General features: G+C 46.2%; 1 protein-coding gene across 4 annotated transcripts in view; it reads left to right on the forward strand.

Annotated features, from left to right (window-relative positions):
* The first annotated feature begins 2,948 nt into the window (after positions 1–2,948).
* spop (speckle type BTB/POZ protein) overlaps positions 2,949–16,511 on the forward strand; it is a 140,357-nt gene continuing 126,794 nt past the window's right edge. For 3 of the 4 annotated variants that reach the window (XR_013078322.1, XM_076752881.1, XM_076752880.1), the window contains exon 1: positions 2,973–3,040. The gene's annotated coding sequence lies outside the window, so the exon portion shown is untranslated. Of the gene's footprint in view, positions 3,041–16,511 lie in introns of all 4 variants that reach the window. The other variant, XM_076752878.1, reaches the window with a different exon arrangement.

The raw sequence follows: 16,511 nt of genomic DNA on the forward strand, positions 1-16,511 counted from the left end.
CCTTTGCCTGCACCCCTTAGGTAATTACGAGGAGACTGGCAGTTCAATCATTTTGCAGAAAATAAAGTCACAAAAACATAGCTGTGTACACCAAGTCATTTCACCGCGGCTGTGCAGAGACTGTGACAGTTGTGTTACTGGAGGTGAAATACTGGAAGAGACAAAGGACCTCCGTCTCCGTCGGCAGGAAGGTAACACATCGACTCCTGTGTGAGGAGGAAATCTAGGGATCTTACCTGAATACAACATGGGATTACTCTACACTCACATTTCCCTCCTCTTCTATTGGTTCGACACGTGCACACATGGATGCAGGCACAAAAGCCAAAGCGGATGTAGATCCTCACGCACACTCGCACAGTTTCATCCTTTGTGTGGTTGTAGCTATGGGCGCACACGTGCATCCAGACATAAATAAAGGCAAGTGAAGTGCACACACACTCAGACATATAAGTGCTATGTATTGGTTTGCCTATATTACTGTGTGTCTCTGTGTGGGAGTGTGGTTTGCAGCTTTAATTAAACTTCCTCTATTTTCTCTCAGCTTGTCCCCATAGGGCCTTGTCTTCTTCCCGACCACATGCTTATTTATTTATAATTGCATTAAACTCCAGAGCTGCGCCACGGCTGAACATGGTGCCAGACCTGTGGAGTAAGCTGGGATTGTCACACAGTAATACAATTTCATGTACTGATACGTCCCACCAGCTGGGAAAAATTCACATTATGAAGCGTGTAGGGATGCAGTGTACATTGAGCAACAAGCCGAAAAAAAAGTTTGGATTATTATTACAGTGGCAATACAGAATGTACATTCACAGTACACACAGGTACATATATATATATATATATATATATATATATATCCAACAAAGGAGCAAATTCCACCTGTGGAAGGATCTTATGAGCATCGTCCCCGCTGCACTGCGTTCTTCAAGAGATCAAACATCCGTGAGAAGAAAACAATCCAGGTGTCACAACAACTTTTCTCTTATTCTTCCCTTTATTCAATTGCCAGTTTCCTCTTCGTTTTTTTTTTGTTTATCTTTCTAATTTGCTTTGCCTTAAACTAAATATCCCACCAGACAACCTTTGGATGAGCATCACAGCAGATTCGCGGTGTGTCCCGGGTGCTTTTGTTGAAGTTGGATGAATGTGATTTAAATCTTCAAAAGAGAAAATCACATTATGATATTCTTATAACATTGTGAAATTGCCAAGATACCCTACATGGGCAGCTACCCACATGTGGTGACTTAATATCTGCAGCACTGCCTACTTACATCTGCAACGTACTCAAAGCTGCGCACCATTCTTTTCATAGCCAATTTAAATGCTGGCATCAAGATCATAATCATATTACAGCACATCTTTTCATGTCATATCGTCAAGCCAGTAAAGCTGCAAATCTTTACAAAGGCACTGCACTATAATTCACATTTTGCATTATTCTCTGTACATTTTTAATTGCTCGTTGCATTATCTCCTGTATCCTCATGTGTTGCTTGCATATCTTGATGTGATGACCCACTTTCTTAAACCCCATGTATGGCAAAGTTCCTTCATTGAATAGGGTTTGCCAGGAAAAGATCAGAAATCTATGCTTATGTTGACCATAATTCTGGGAATAATGTGAAACAATTACTGCTGACAAACAAATCAAATCTATCTGTGTGAGCCTGAAGATGTCCTTTAAATCAAGCACCCAGCTCCAAAAGGATAACGAGGACAATATGCTGCATTAAAGAGTGACGTAGTTTTATTTTAGATACGTCCTCAGCATGGACGTGTGGCCCGTGACATATTAAAATGCACATAGTTTCATGTGGATAGATCATCTTCAATGTCTTCATCATCACCATGTTCATGTATCACATCAAAAACATACAGATACACACAAGCACGTATGAATTAATCCTTTTACATGTACTGTATCCCCACATATATTTGCATACACATTTGAATAAAAATACCCACATCAGTGCTGTTGAGGGTTGTACAGAAGAGCCCTCCTCCGTCTGAAAGTCTCCTATCTGTGGCCTGACTAAAGTAACGTAAAGCGAGCTTTGAGGGGGTGATCTGTGTCATTTGCTTTGGTGGATGCTGCTGAAGTCTGACAGGTCAAGTGTAGGAGGCCCGGTGATTTAGGAGGGGGGCAACAGACAATCTCACGGGTTTACTGATGACTGCTGGCATCATTTATGGAAATCCGAGGTGTATTAGTCAAATATGAGTGTCCTGATGAGCCCGAGGTGCTGCTCACCTGAGTGTCAGTGCGGTGCACTGTGTGCTGTTTGCCAATGACCAGTTCTTCTGTTTAACATTCACAGGTATGTTACATGTATGCACACTTTAGCAGGTTTAGTGTAATGCAATATAGCATATAGGTTTTATTTACGTCTTTGGCAGTGGTGAAATGTAACCCGTACACTTACTCAGTATTTGTATTTTACTTGAGTATTCTCAGAGGTTCATTGAAGTTCATTTTACTCCACTACATTTAAGCAATATGAATAGGTACAATATAAAAAGTACCCCCCATCAGCTGCAACAGTAAAACGTATCTCACCCAAAAATGCTTAAATAATGAAAATACTCAGCTCTTCTGCGGTGTGATGAATACTTTCACATTTGATACTTTAAGTGCAGTTTTCTAATGATACATACTTTCTTTTACTTAGAGAAATCACACTGTCTCCACAGCTGTCTGATCTATTTCTTGTTATGCTTAATTTTCCTACTTGGGATCCATAAAGTTTTATCTTATCATGTCTTAATACACTTTAATAAGAGTAATATTGAAAATCAGATTAAACTAATTACAGTTTGTGCACCACTGACTTCAAGAGTTAAATGAAAATGCAGTTAATTTAAGAGATATATTTATTTTCCAGTGTGACATCCAGTGTCCAAAACCAAAACAATCCCAGCATGGCCAGCCGCTTATTGGGCGTCTGCATACGTCACAGCCTAACCCGGAAGTGCAGCGACGGCTCCTGTTAAAAATCCTTCATCCCTTTCGTGGAACAGCGAAACAAAGGTGAGTTTTAAGCTATTTAATTGGTTCTTCCCACAGGTAACGATTGCACCTTACGCTGTTTTCCCCGTTGAACGTACGTTTGGGCGTAATTTCCCGCTGGAAGCACTTTTACAGGGCTAAAATATTAGCCGCTAGCTGGCTAATGTTAGCAGTTCAGTCTCGGCTCAGGTTTGTTATTTGTGATGTCGAGCAGGTGGAGATGAGTTTTCGACTGCTTTTCGTCATCTTCTGTGTCACACTGAGGTCTGCTGGCCGGATTTTTATGTCACAGCAAAAATTATTTGAGTGAAAATTTCAACAGGGACATGCAAAATAATGAGCCACCGATAAGAAAACGTGGGATGCCGTATCCTCCGGCTCAACGCGTGTATCCTGCCAAATAGTGAGCGCGGTTTCCCCCCCCTCTGTTGCATCTCTCTGCGCAGTGCAGGACGGCTGCAGGCTGCAACCTGCGACTGTACAGAGAAGAGGAGCACAGAGAGTCAAGAGTCCAGCAGAAAGGCTGCTGCAATGCAGGGTGAGGTCCGACCATCACCCCCTGCAAGACGGCTGAAAAGGAGCCAGTCAAAATTAAAGTGGTGTGAAGCCACAGAGAAAGTGGCTGGTGTTGTTTTATTCACGTGTGTCATCCATAGATGGCAGTTTTTTAAAACTTATTTTGATTCATTTTACTGTGCTGAACATATATAACAAGCTTACCTCAAAGGCGCCGAAGAGTAAAACACCACTTTTCACAAAACAAATCAATAAATCCAATAACAGGGCTCTCACTCCCCATGATTTAAAACCTGCATGCTTCACCGTGATGCTTATTATTTTTATTTCAAGGTAACATAATGCCAGGCATTGTTGTGGCAGCAGCATTCAGCCTCGGTTTTCAACATCTGAGTTCATCATACAAACGGCTTTGTTTCACAGCTCTGCCACCGCTCAGTTACTTAAGCCTCAGTTGCCCACAGACCAATAAAATGACTGTACGCTCGGCACTGTGGGAGACGGAGCAGTTCACCTCCATTCATAGTGTTCTCGCACCATATCATGAAACTTTATACTGTAGATACTGCTGTCGAAAGTCAGCAAAAAAGACTCCGACACAGAAAAGCACATTGACACGACGCAGTGACACAAATGCTGCTGATGGTATTAACGCTTCATTTTAGCTCCACTGGTTTCAGGGCGCTGCCGCTGTGGATGCAATGTTAGTAATTACACCTGTGCTTTGCTGCTGTGACGAGTCAGATGCTGTTCAGTATGCCAGAGGAAGATTTATCATGTCCTAATACCAAGTAAGTCAAATGTAATATGCAGAAAATACCAGGATATCCTGACGCACCTGGTCGCATTTTGCAGAACCAGCACGCTTTAATGGCTGTTGCAGCAGCTGAAGATACGTCGCATCAATGAAGGCGCCCAAAACTATAAAAGGCATAGAAAGATTTATTATTGTCTTGTACACACCTGTTTACCATTTACAGTGTATGATTATTGTGCAGGTGATTATTAGATATGAAATGCTGTTTGCTCTGCTGTGTAGCCTGTTTTAGCACGTTTCTTTCCCCTAAAAGCCGCTGATTGTCATTCCGCTGTGCGAGCAGACCCCCCCCCCGCCTTTCCTCTTTCAGCAGGCTGAGCCACAGTCCAGCATTTTCATCTGCGCACCAAAATGTTTTTCAAAGGCCACCTCAAAGCCGTAAAAAAAACTAATTCAGCCGCGGCACGTCGAGCGTTGCATTTCAATAATTGTTGCTAGAATTTATGATTCCATTTAGTTTTACTCTTGAGGTATTTGGCTTCCAGAGAGCGAGCGAGTTGGTTTTAAAACAGTTCAAAACACTCTCGGTTTTTAGTGGACAACAAAGGACGAATTCTTATTCTGAGGGAGACGCCGTGTGCTCCTTATGAAAATATCCAGTGGACATCTGGCAGTTGAGAGTCGGTGGCAAAGCCGCCGTGCGTTCACAAGCCCCGATTGGTGGAATTAATAAATACAAAATCATGTTTTTTGGAAGGGAAAAAGCTATTTGGGCGAACCACCCAAATAAACTCTGTGTAAGGGGAAGACAGATACGCATGCAGTTAATAAGATCAGTTTGGAGGGGGCAGGCCAGATGCTCGGTTTCATATTGCTGAGCTGTACGCATCAAAAACCAGTTATTAGACAGGTGGCCTTTCCTTAGACTTCCACCTGGCAGCTGGCAGATAGACACACTTTTTCTTTTGTTTATAGGATTGTGTGTGTGTGTGTGTGTGTGTGTGTGTGTGTGGAGTGGAATGAGACCACTTGTCTTGATTTAGAAGTGCTTTTCTCGCCCGGCTGCTCGTATTCTTCTTAAACACTAGTCAAATTTAAAGTCTCGCGCTGATGTGTGTCAGCTCTCCCTCTAGTCGACCGGTTCCGTTCAGCTCGCTGCTGTGTATTAAACTATTCAACCACTCTGTCAGATGTTCTTTACACACAAGTGCCCAGCTGCCCAGAGCCCCCACCCCCACCCGCCTCTTCATACACCACAAGATGCAGCTATTTGGTTTATTTACGGGAGGTGCTTCTGTAACTGCTGGGAATAGGCCAAGAGCCAATCGAAACACACGGCGGAGACCAAGCTAATAGAATCTGACAGGAATGGAGTCGTAGAGGCCGCTCAGGCATCGTAAAGCTGTCGCCGTTTAAGCCCCTAAATTTGTCGCTATTACCTGCTCGCCTCTCCCTTTACATGGCCAAAGAGTTGTGAGGGAAAGTGCCGCCAGGCTCCTGAGCTGGAGCAGGTGTTGTTACTCATCTCTCCCGTTTCAGCAGCATCAAATAAGTGTTGGTGCGCGCTCACCTAACGCAGAATGCATTGACAGTGAATTGGAGGATACAGCCTCAGGATCTGCCCACTCCAGTGAGGATCCCTTTGGTAACAAACGAAATGCGCCTGCACTGCAGCACTTCTCCGTCTGACTCTGCTGCGCCCGGCTAGCCATGTACTTCATTTGTTTGCTCTCACATTCTTATTTGGCTGTGTGCTTTGGGGGAATTGCTTTGTTGATGGCGCTGCAGGGGAAGATGTCAAGATGTGTGAGTCTTTTCTAGGTTGTCTCGGCGTAAAACGCGACAGCGTTTAGCGCATCAAATACGAGTTGGTGAGAAGAAAAGCCGATGGAAGTCTGTCGCCCGTCGGAAATCCATTGTAGGGTCTCTAAATAAACAGAGTTTGAGGTTTTCTTTCCCACTAATGAGCCTGATTAAGAGAATATATGTAAATTGCCTCAGACTTGGGCTTGTCACTCCGGCCGGTCTGTCTCCTGAGCTGTGGCGATGGATCGTTTCCAAGAAGTGTTGGCTGGTGGCATCACAGCCTACAGCTTTGCAGTCTCTGCTTCTGGCTTTGTGAGGGACTTTCACAAGTTAAAAAAAAAAAAAAAAAAAAAAAAAAAAGCTGGATGTGCTGTTTTTGTTTTAAGCTGACTTTAAGGGTCAGATCTCAAATCAGAGTATGTTATATCTGAACCGCGCGTTCGGCTGACGTCCCACTGTTAGCTTATCTAACTGGCTTGAAAACACGAGGAGTTAAGCTCTTGACGTAAGCGCCGACAGCCTGTGATGTCAAATATGAGTTATAAATTTAGCTAATGTGGGTTGAGCGCATTCTGGTGCAGAAAATCGCTCTGCTTTTTGTGTTGCAGTGTGGCGAGAGTGTTGCAAAGCGCTGATATTCCATCCTCTGACGCTTCTTCCAAGAATCTGCCTGTGTGCAGGCCTACTAAGACATAATTGATATAGGCAGAGGCCCACTCAGAAATGCCTCTGATTGGGCCTTTTATAGATGCAGCATGAGAAGAAGCTCATTTCTCACATTGCCGATCGCTTGTGAGGGAAGGCAACAAGTATTGAATTAGTTTGCATGAGAGGAGGGAAATTGAAATATGGATTGGGGTCGCAAATGCCTGCCAGTGCTATTGGCTGTGTCGGATATGGAGGATGAAATGTATTTTCTGTGTGTATGTGTGTGTCAGTGTGTGACTGATGCAGACAGTGCCGGCGTTGAATGGTTTTCCACCTTTCCTGTTTTCCAATAACAACTTGGGAGCAGGAGTGACACAGATGAAGTGAATGTTTTAAGAGGAAAAGTAATCTTAAAGACAAGCCAGGCCATTCCTCACTCTAATACGCAGCCTCATCCGCCGCTTCTCCTACATCACTGCCTCTGTCATGGAGCCAGACACGAGCCAGCTCTCTCGCCATCTGCCATTTAGATGCATTTAAATCATGCATGCGTGCTGAGTTTGGACCTGTGATTTGAACTGGTCAGGTCCCCGGTCTCTGCCAGGCTGCTGAGCACAACTCGTGACCCAGGGAAGCCATCTGAATATGAATTAATGACAACACAGTTGGTTAAAAGTGTCACTGCCCAAAAGTCAGATCCAATTTTGCTGATATTTTCTGGCATTTAAGCCTGGAAAACGGTGACCCGTTCTAATGGTTTGATTACCAGTTCCAGCTCTGTCATGGCTGAAATATTGCCTGATTTGGCATTTGAGAAGGATATCATTTTTTGGTTTAATGTTGAAGGCAGTGGGAAAAATGCATTGAACCTAAAAGTGGGGAGACAAAGGGTCGAGGTCGTCGATGGAAACTACAGTGAGTCCACGAAAGAGAGGTTCGATGTCGAATGAGGTCAACAACAGTAGAAACATCTTGATTTCTCTCGAGCAGAGTTCAGTCACTCACACATAGTTTACAGTTCAAGTCATTTCCTTCAGTTTGTGTTGGAGTTCTGCAGACCTGAGTTGGTAATGTACCATTTGTTAGTAAGTCGATGAAATGAAGCGGCAGCAGTTTAACTGTTTCATCAAAGCAATGATGAACAAAATTCACTGGTTCTGGCTTCTTTGGTGTCGATATTTGCTGATGTTTGTAGTCTTTTGGGCCATTGGTCAAACAAAAAGCACATTTTGAATTTGTTGCTTTGGGCTTTTGGACTTGTGACGGGTGTTTGTCTTTGGCCAGAGGGTTTGAGGAACCTGCAGATAGTTTAATAATGACGATGATAACTTTAAACATCTTTCAAGAAATGCAGCTCTTCTTTCAGAGTTAACTGAAAACAAGTTGAAGAAAGATCAATCAGTTTAAAGAACAGTGAAAAATTAAATACATCTACACCTGATTGTAAAAAAAAAAGCTCTGTAAAACTTAAATAAAACTGAATGTGATGACTGGCTCATCCTTTTTGACATAAAGTCAACTGAGAACAGTCCAAAGACAACATATTTAACGTTTGACCTCATCAGCTTCATTGAGTTTTGTAAATATCAGCTTATTCTGAATTTAATACGGCAACATGTTTCAAACGAGTTTGGACAGGAGCAACAAAAAAACACCTGTTTGGATCATTCCACAGGTAAACAGGCTCATTGGTACCAGGTGAGAGGATCATGATTGGGTATGAAGGGGGCATCCTGGAAAGGCTCAGCGAGGATGGAGGGAGGTTCACCACTTTGTGAACACATGATTGGATAAAGGAGATTAACACATGAGCTTCATTGAAGCAGATAAAAACAGTATTTGACAAATATGTGACAAACTGGTGTTACTAATGGGTGAAATGTCTCTTGGAGAAGGACTTTGACCCAAACCAATCGAAATAAAGCCACGAGGAGCCTCTTGTAAGGCACCTGAATGGCCTAAAATGATCACGTTCACAGGTAAGGACCACTCCACCCTCCTCACCCCCAACAGAAGGTGCTCCTGCCACTGGGAAGGAGTTGTGTGTCAACAGGGGACTGGAAAAGAAAGAGGACAGGAGGAGGAGGAGGAGGAGGAGGAGGAGGAGGAGGAGAAGAAATGTGGCTGTGAAATCAATAGTTCATACCGTTCTGAAATTGAAGGTTTTTTTTTTTTTTTTGTCAGAAAGCGTGTGTAGAAGCTGGAATATGAAATAGCTTTAGTGGAGGCCCCTGATGTAAGCAGCAGTATTGATTTCCAGAGACGTGGTCCAATTATGGCACCGCGGGTTTTGTCCGTGCCCTTTAGAGGATCGGAGTGACGCCGGTGGGGCAAAATTTTTGGCATGGGCCGACTCTGCCTCATCTCTTCCTCCCCGAGTGGCCGGCTGTTTCTGTCACCAAAGCCACAGAGAGAAAGTCAAGGAAATAGAGTCTGCTGTCTCTACAGTTTCCAGAGCCTCTCAGAGGACACAGCTGCAGGATGGGAGATTTCCCCTGTTGGCAGTTCCTGTTAAGAGATTCACTGGCATTACAACATAAAGAGAAAATAATCCTCCCTCTGTGTGTGGTAGTGTCTGCTCGCGTGTGTTTCTGTTGGCAAGTGAGAGAAAGAGTCTGAGTGGACCGACAGAATCGGCGTCTGAGTGCGAGACAGCCCGGCTTTGTGTGTGCTGGTGTGTTTTGTTCCTGAACAAGGACGGAGAGCCGCTCGCGCTGAGGTGTACTCACACATATCCCCCACAGTTTAGCGCTTATTGTGAACAGCCGGGCATTAGCAGAGAAATTGCAGCTGTTTTAAAGCGTTTATTGCTTGAGGATTTGCAGGGTAAAATGGTCTGTAATTCCCACCCCGTGCTCCCGCTGTGCTGTCCCCGCTGCTGACGCTGCGCTCGCGCTGCCCCAGTCTGGCTTCATAAGGAAAAGCGACAGGAGGGCATCAGCTCCCGGAACAATATAGGACATTTCCCCCCTCCTCACTCCTGAGATACAAGAAAGGAAAGTTTGCTGGCAGTAAAAAGAAGGCTTCGCCTCTTACTTCCTCTCTCTTCCTCTTTGTCGCCCCGTGTCCCGTCTCTTCCTCCCCTCAACTCTCGTTCTCTCTCCAAGTAACGGGAGACTCGTGCAATATGCTGCGTCTCCCCACTCGAGTGTTAATGAGGCAGATGAATATTCATGAAGAGGAGGCTGACATCGCTGTGTGGCGATTGTGCAGAGGGTGTTTGCGTGCACGGGGACTGTTGGCGGTCACATTTGTGAGGGGTTTGTTGTGCGGCGTGCAGACATCAGGGGACGCCGCGCTCCTCTGCTAATGATGCAAATGTGCGTCCCTGAGTGTCGCTGTGGCTGGTGCTTGCGGATGACCCCTTCGCGAGGCCTTCCCTCGCTCCCTGGTGGCTGCTGGCGGAGCTTAAGTTTAGCCTCCAGCTGCTGGTTGAGGACAGCCAGGGAGTGCAAGACAGTGGAGGAGCTACCTCTCAGTCCGCCGCCTGCACTCCTCCTCCTCCTCCTCCTCCTCCTCCTCCTCCTCCTCCCTGTGCTTCTGGCTTGTGATAAACACACGCCGCTGGCCGCCTCTCCGGGGATCATTTCTTTCCTTTTATTATACCTTTCCCTACTTCTTGCTCCCTCTCTTCATCCTCCCGTTGTCTGTTTCTCCTGCGTTGTCTTTCTTGGAACATATTGTGCTGTGATGTCTTCAGCCGCCAGCGCTGCGTTTTGAAGGACATTTGCGAACGCACGCGGCCCATTTTAGCAGCAAAAGGCTGCGTGATGCGCGCTCGTCGTGTCTCATGCGTTGCCATTTCCTCCCGTGCTCTCTCCCCCCCCCCCCCCCGTCACACTTTCTTCATTGTCAGCTTTGTTCTGCTCTTCAGACTCTCTTCCAGCAGTCCCTACAGTAATCTCTCACGTTCTCTCTCCTCTCTTTCCACTTTGCTCGGCAGCCTCTCATTTGCATTTTCTCACTTACTCGTCATCCCAGTCTTCCTCTTCTCTCCCCGCTGTCTTCCGCCTGCGGCTTTTGCTGCTCCCCTTTCCCCCTCTTATTTGCCATTACTCCCTTTTTTTTCTCCTCTCAGCCTCCCTCTTTCCTCCCTCGCTCCTCTGTAAGATATCCGACCCTGCAGTGTACCTCTGAAGGAGCTCCTATGGCTCTGTTAAACATCTGTAAAGTCTTTGATCTCCTACCAGCCATTTTCGACATGAGGTGATGTGTGTTTATGTCTGCGGCACGAGGTGGAAATGTGTGTTTGCCTGTCTGTCTCATGCTGTTTGTACTCAGCAACCTTTAATTTGGGAAAGGTGAGTCTGTTGGTGCCGTAGAGGAGGACAGATAGTCCGACTGGCTCCTTTTTCATGTCTGCTGTTCGCTGACATAATAGAGGCCTTCCTGCTCCTCGGTGCTCTCGGCCTCCCTGTGTTCATGAAAACAGTCACGCTGCCACTTAATATTGTCAGCTCCAGTCTAGCGGGCGTCTGTGCTGATTCTCGTGAACACGCATCCTTTCTGCAGTTGTAGAAAAGGTGGAGGCTGGCCAATTTATCAGCACTCTGACTGTAAGGCTACGGGGAGCCCTCCGTCTTCATCAGCTCACTCAGCAGATAGGCACACCCAGTCACCGCCACTACACTTACCTCATGTGTCTCCATTACACGTTAATAACACAGCTGTGAGGGTGACTGGAATCGCCGCTTCGCGTTAAGGAACGGGGGTCTGCTCAGATCTCAGGTTGAACGGGTTAACCTCAAAAAACGGGTCGGCCTGTTTCCCACAGGTTAGTTACAGCGAAGCGCTGGCGGGTTATTAAAGTAGTCATTTTATTACAAGCTAACGAGAATAACATTAGCTAAAGTGCAGCTGCAACACCAGCTGACTGTTATGCTCCATTTTGATTACTGCAAGTGAGACGCACACATACAGCTAATAACAACTAGATTAACTTATCAACGTGTACAGGCTGCATTTATTTTAGTGCACATTACTCAGGGAAACAATATGTACATGTAGCTACGCGTGCATAGACAGCTAATGAAGGAAATAACTGATAACTTGTGAGTGAAAATCACCTGCATTGTAGCTAAAGATGCTAAAATCAACCCGTTCTTTGCTCTGTAGGAGCGGCAGTTTTATGTTTGCTGGATCTCCGTCATCACTGATTAATGTGCAGACGAGTTTCTGAATAAAACATCAGAGAACAGTGAGAAATGTCCATATCAATCACCTTAAGCTTGTCAGATGTCTTGTTTCCACCAACAGTCCAAAACCTCGAGATATTCAAAATTCTCTGATATGAAACAGAGAAAATCAGTCAATCCTGACGTTTGAGAAGTCGAACCAGGTCTTTAATCAATTAATCGGTCATCAGAGTAGCTGCTGATTCACTTTCTGTCGTCGTTTCAGCTGTATGTTCAGTTGCAAATGAAATAAAGAATCAGATGTAGGTAAAATGAGCCGTGCCTGTGTTTATCGCGGTCACTGGACCGGACAAGGTTACCGCCCGCGTGAGGCTCAGCGAGCCGTGATGCTGTTTGATCCTCGCTTGCTGCTCATTGATACACTCTGCTGTGTCTGTCCTGTCATGTGATGTCTCAGGGCCGTCCTGCAGCAGCGAAGGATGCTTGTCTTCTCTCCGTCCTCCTCCGCCGTCTCTCCGCCGCCCTTGGCCCGTGTGCCCCCTCGCTTTCCCCGGCCCGTCGCTGATCAAAGCCCCTTTGAGGGGGCTGAGCGGGGTCCGGGGCTGATGCTGATTTGATGATATGTGTCCTCAGAATCTTCACGTCTCGTGTGATTAGACGGCATGTGACAGGCGGCGTCGGCCCCATCAGCTCGCATTAAGCCCCGGCGCCGTGCCTCCGCTACGGCTGCCGTTTTTATCCTTTAATGTTACACCTTCCCCACCAGGCGAATCAATTATCGGCGATTATGTTAGTGTCAAAGTCTTTAGCGCCGGCCTGAGCCCCCTCCTCTTCGTCGCTGTGTGGCCCAGAGGCCCCGCAGGAGCCACGCTGCGCTGATCCCCAGTCAGAGCACCGCTGCTGCGGAGGGACAGCGATGCAGACAGCTCTAAGTTTAACCTTCCTCCTCAACAGTGTTGTGACAACGCAAGGAGAGTTTATTATGCCTGACAAAAGTCCCCCATGTAAGTGCTCCTCAGCGAGGAAGCTGCATAGCGATTAGCCCTATCATGTTCAATTGTGGATGTAGCTGTCAGAGCCGGCTCGGTGGTCTTGTTGTGTCCTTGGATTGAACATGGTGGTACATTACTTGAGAAGGACCATGTTGTATAAGTAATAAGAGATCACAGAGCCTTTGCTGCAGCACACTTGTGTGAGCTGCTAAAAGGAGAGTTTTCCATGCAAAGTCTCTCCTCCGCTCCTCCCCGTGTAGCACGTCTTTCCCCAGTACACACCTGGCCTTGGATTTACTGGTGCTGCACTGTGCGTGTGTGCGTGTGGATTTTTGCCACTGTAACACAGCGGGGCAGCGAGGCGGCTCGTTAAAAACCCCTCTCGGCTGCAAGGTCACGGCTCTGGCTTCTCCACCTTTGTGAGTGTCTTACACATGTTTGCACACTTCCCTGTCTTTAAATACCACGAAGCTGCAGATATTCTATAACTCACACATTCACAGGTGCACCCTCATCTATGTGCTCGGCCTGGCTTTTCCAGCTCCACCGTGCTCCTCAGCTCGTGCTGCTGCTGCTGGAGCGGTCGGACCTCTCAGCAAACCCTCTTTCGCCCCTCCGAAGCTCCTCGTTTTAAGCCGGCGCCGATGGTTGCTTCGCCAATTAAAATGTCAAACATGCAGATTATACCAGCTGTAGCTATTTAACATTCATTTTGTAACAAGGGAATTGTCATTGAGTTTTTTGGCCTGTGTCCTGATTGGAGTCTTCTAATGTCGGCTGTGACGGTACAGTCTGTCTGATATTTATGTTATGTGGACATGTAGGCTGTTTGGCACATGGAAAGAAGAGGTTTATAAGCTCACAGCTGCAGTATGTGATGAGTTACACCACGACTGAGCCCGTGTCTGCTCTAACCGTCAAATTTGTGAGGAAAAGATGAAGTTCACCACGAGTGGACGGAGCATTTTGTACATCAGCAAAGCCACTGGTCCGGGAGAGACCGCCGACATCAGCTTCAGAAGAATGTCCCGCTTAATCCTCTGATCTGTGAGCAGTTTCTGGGCATTTTTATTCACCGCGGGCTCATTCTTCACTGCAGTATAATACCTGCACCTCTGTGAAAACAGCACAATCATTGAAGTGGGGAGAACTCAAAAATGTCTTTTGTGGTGCAGCACAACACAGTTACAGAGCCATAAATCACAAACAAAGAAAAAAAAAAGGCCGGTTGAGTGTCTTTCATTATTATGCATACAAGCTTTTTCCAGGTGTTAGCGACAGAAGAAGAAGAAGGTGGGGCTTCACGTTCTGTTCGTACATTTTTACGACCTCTGCTCTTTGTGTAAACACTGTCTGCGCTTCAATTGACTTTTCCTCTCTGGAGCCGCCGTTTGGTTTGTCCCTTCTAGGCTGCTGTAGAAACATGGCGGTGGAAGAGGACCCGCTCCCTCTGTAGGTACAAAGAGCTCGTTCTGTGGAGGCTGAAACAGGATTCTTGTTTTCAGGTGGTTGAAAACATACTTTCTGCCGGTAGATCCCTCTGAATCTCACACATCAGTCCTTTGGTGTTTTCTACAGGATCTGCTTTGTGGTTTTTGGTGAAATTTGAAATGAGATATGCAGAATAAAGTGATGAAATATCACTATTTCAAGCTTCAGTGACCCGTGGAAATTTGAATTTCCTCTGTTTTTACAGTTTCTGTCTTTGATAAATGGTGTGATTTTGGTGGTTTATTAATTTTAAACATTCCTGATGATGAAGCCCGTGAAAACAGCAGTTCTGAATCTGTCGCAGCGTTTGGGAATAGTGGCCCGTGAAACTCGACGTGTGCGAAGTAACAAAGCTGTACCTGTTATTTCAATTTACATGTAATCAGCAGGTTGGAGCTGCAGGTTGTTAATTTGGCTGCAACTAAAAATAGAGTTTCTTCTTTCTCAGCCAACACGAGGTGAACATACAGTACATCCTTAAGATGAAATGCTGCATCCAGCCCTCACAGGAAGTCAATACATTGTTTAAGTTATTTATGAAGCTAAAAACCGTCGGCTGTTTCTCGGACACATCAGGATCACAATCGTTGAACTGAATTGAAAATTTAGCAAACTGACAATGCAGAAATTGATCATAACGGCCGGCGGATCGTCTGCCAATGCCAGCTGTTTGCAGGAGATGAAAGCTGCCGTGCGGCTCGTGTCTTTCCATTAGCGGAGCCCTCCGTGAGACGAAATCAAGGCTTCGGTTTGGAGTTGCCAGTTAGGATTAGAGTTTTTAAATTCAGCCGCTGTGCCTCTTTGCTTGACAAGCCCCCGCTGTTGACAGGGGTTTGAGGCTTTTAAGATCTAATGTGTCCGCCTGCTATCTGAGATTGTTTCTTTGACTCGCTCGCGGCCCTCCCTGCCTCTCCGCCTGCCCGTCCTCTCCTGCTATATGTTATCCAGTGTTGAGTGGGGGTAAGGAGAGATAGTAATCTGCTGTAGCCTTGGCACTCTCTCGCACTCCGGTCTCATTGAAGAAGATTGATGGGCCTCTTTTCTGGAATGGCTGTTGTTTTGGATGGAGAGAGAAAAAGACGGAGGTAGAGGAGTGAATTCAGACTGAGCGAGGGAGGCGGAGGGAGGCGGAGGGAGGCGGGGGGGGGGGGCGGGGGGAGGGAGGTAAGGTGACTGATAGTTGTAAAAAGATGGAGGAATGGAAGAGGAAATGTCACTGTGGAGGAGCCGGAGAGCTCATTAAATTTAGTTTGTGTTTTATTGAGTGAGGGTACGCATCTGCCAGCGATGGGCTTCACACCCGCACATCGCTCTTCCTCCTGATGCACATGTGCGTTATGGAATTGGCTGCACTTAGTTTGCGTGTCAGCAGGATTATATTTAAATGTCAGCTTTTCTCCCAGAATGCAAAGGAGGCAGGAGCATGTCGTGATGGAGCGATTTGGTACATGTGGCTCCTCCAGCCTTGAAGCGCCGCGGCGCTGGGGGGAATTAGCAGCCCTTCGTCCCCCTTCGTGATGGCTGTATTGCTCAGTGCCCGAGCGTGGGTGGCGCTGGGTTGATTGGCTGTGATGACAGTTATGCTCTTAATTGTGTCAGTTATTCTTCCTCTGTGGCTCTTTTGAATGTAGTGAACCGCTTGATGTAACCCCCCTGGCGTTTTGTTCCTTTCTACATATTGGTCTTTTTAAGTCTGCAGGTTTTAGGAGCGGTGAGACGGAGAGGAGCGAGCCTTTCTTCTTCCTCCTTAATTCTCCTCTCTTTTTAGAGAAGAATTGAGTCTGACGTTTTTTTTTTTTTATTCTTTGGGCTACCCCCGTCTCTTCTTGTCCCTCTCTGCCCTCTGCTTAATTTGTCTTCTATCCCTTTAGTGTGTCTCCTTTTTTTGTTCCTCTGTTTCTTGACTATTGTTTGAGCTGCTGTTCGGCTCCTTTCTCTCTCTGTCTTCCTCGCTTTATTTCATCAGCCTGTTGTACATCGACCTATCTTTCATCCTGCCTCTCCCCCCTCTGTGTCTTGTCGGCGCTTCATTTTTTTGATTTCTATTTTCCCTGCTCTTGTATTTTTGTTTCCCACCTCCCCGTCTGGCAGCTCCATCCTCCTTTTCTCGTCTTTTTCCCCTCCAGACAGGCCGTGTCGTCTCATGA

The sequence above is a fragment of the Chaetodon auriga genome, chromosome 16 (genome assembly GCF_051107435.1).
Source record: "Chaetodon auriga isolate fChaAug3 chromosome 16, fChaAug3.hap1, whole genome shotgun sequence".
Taxonomy (NCBI): Eukaryota; Metazoa; Chordata; class Actinopteri; order Chaetodontiformes; family Chaetodontidae; genus Chaetodon; species Chaetodon auriga.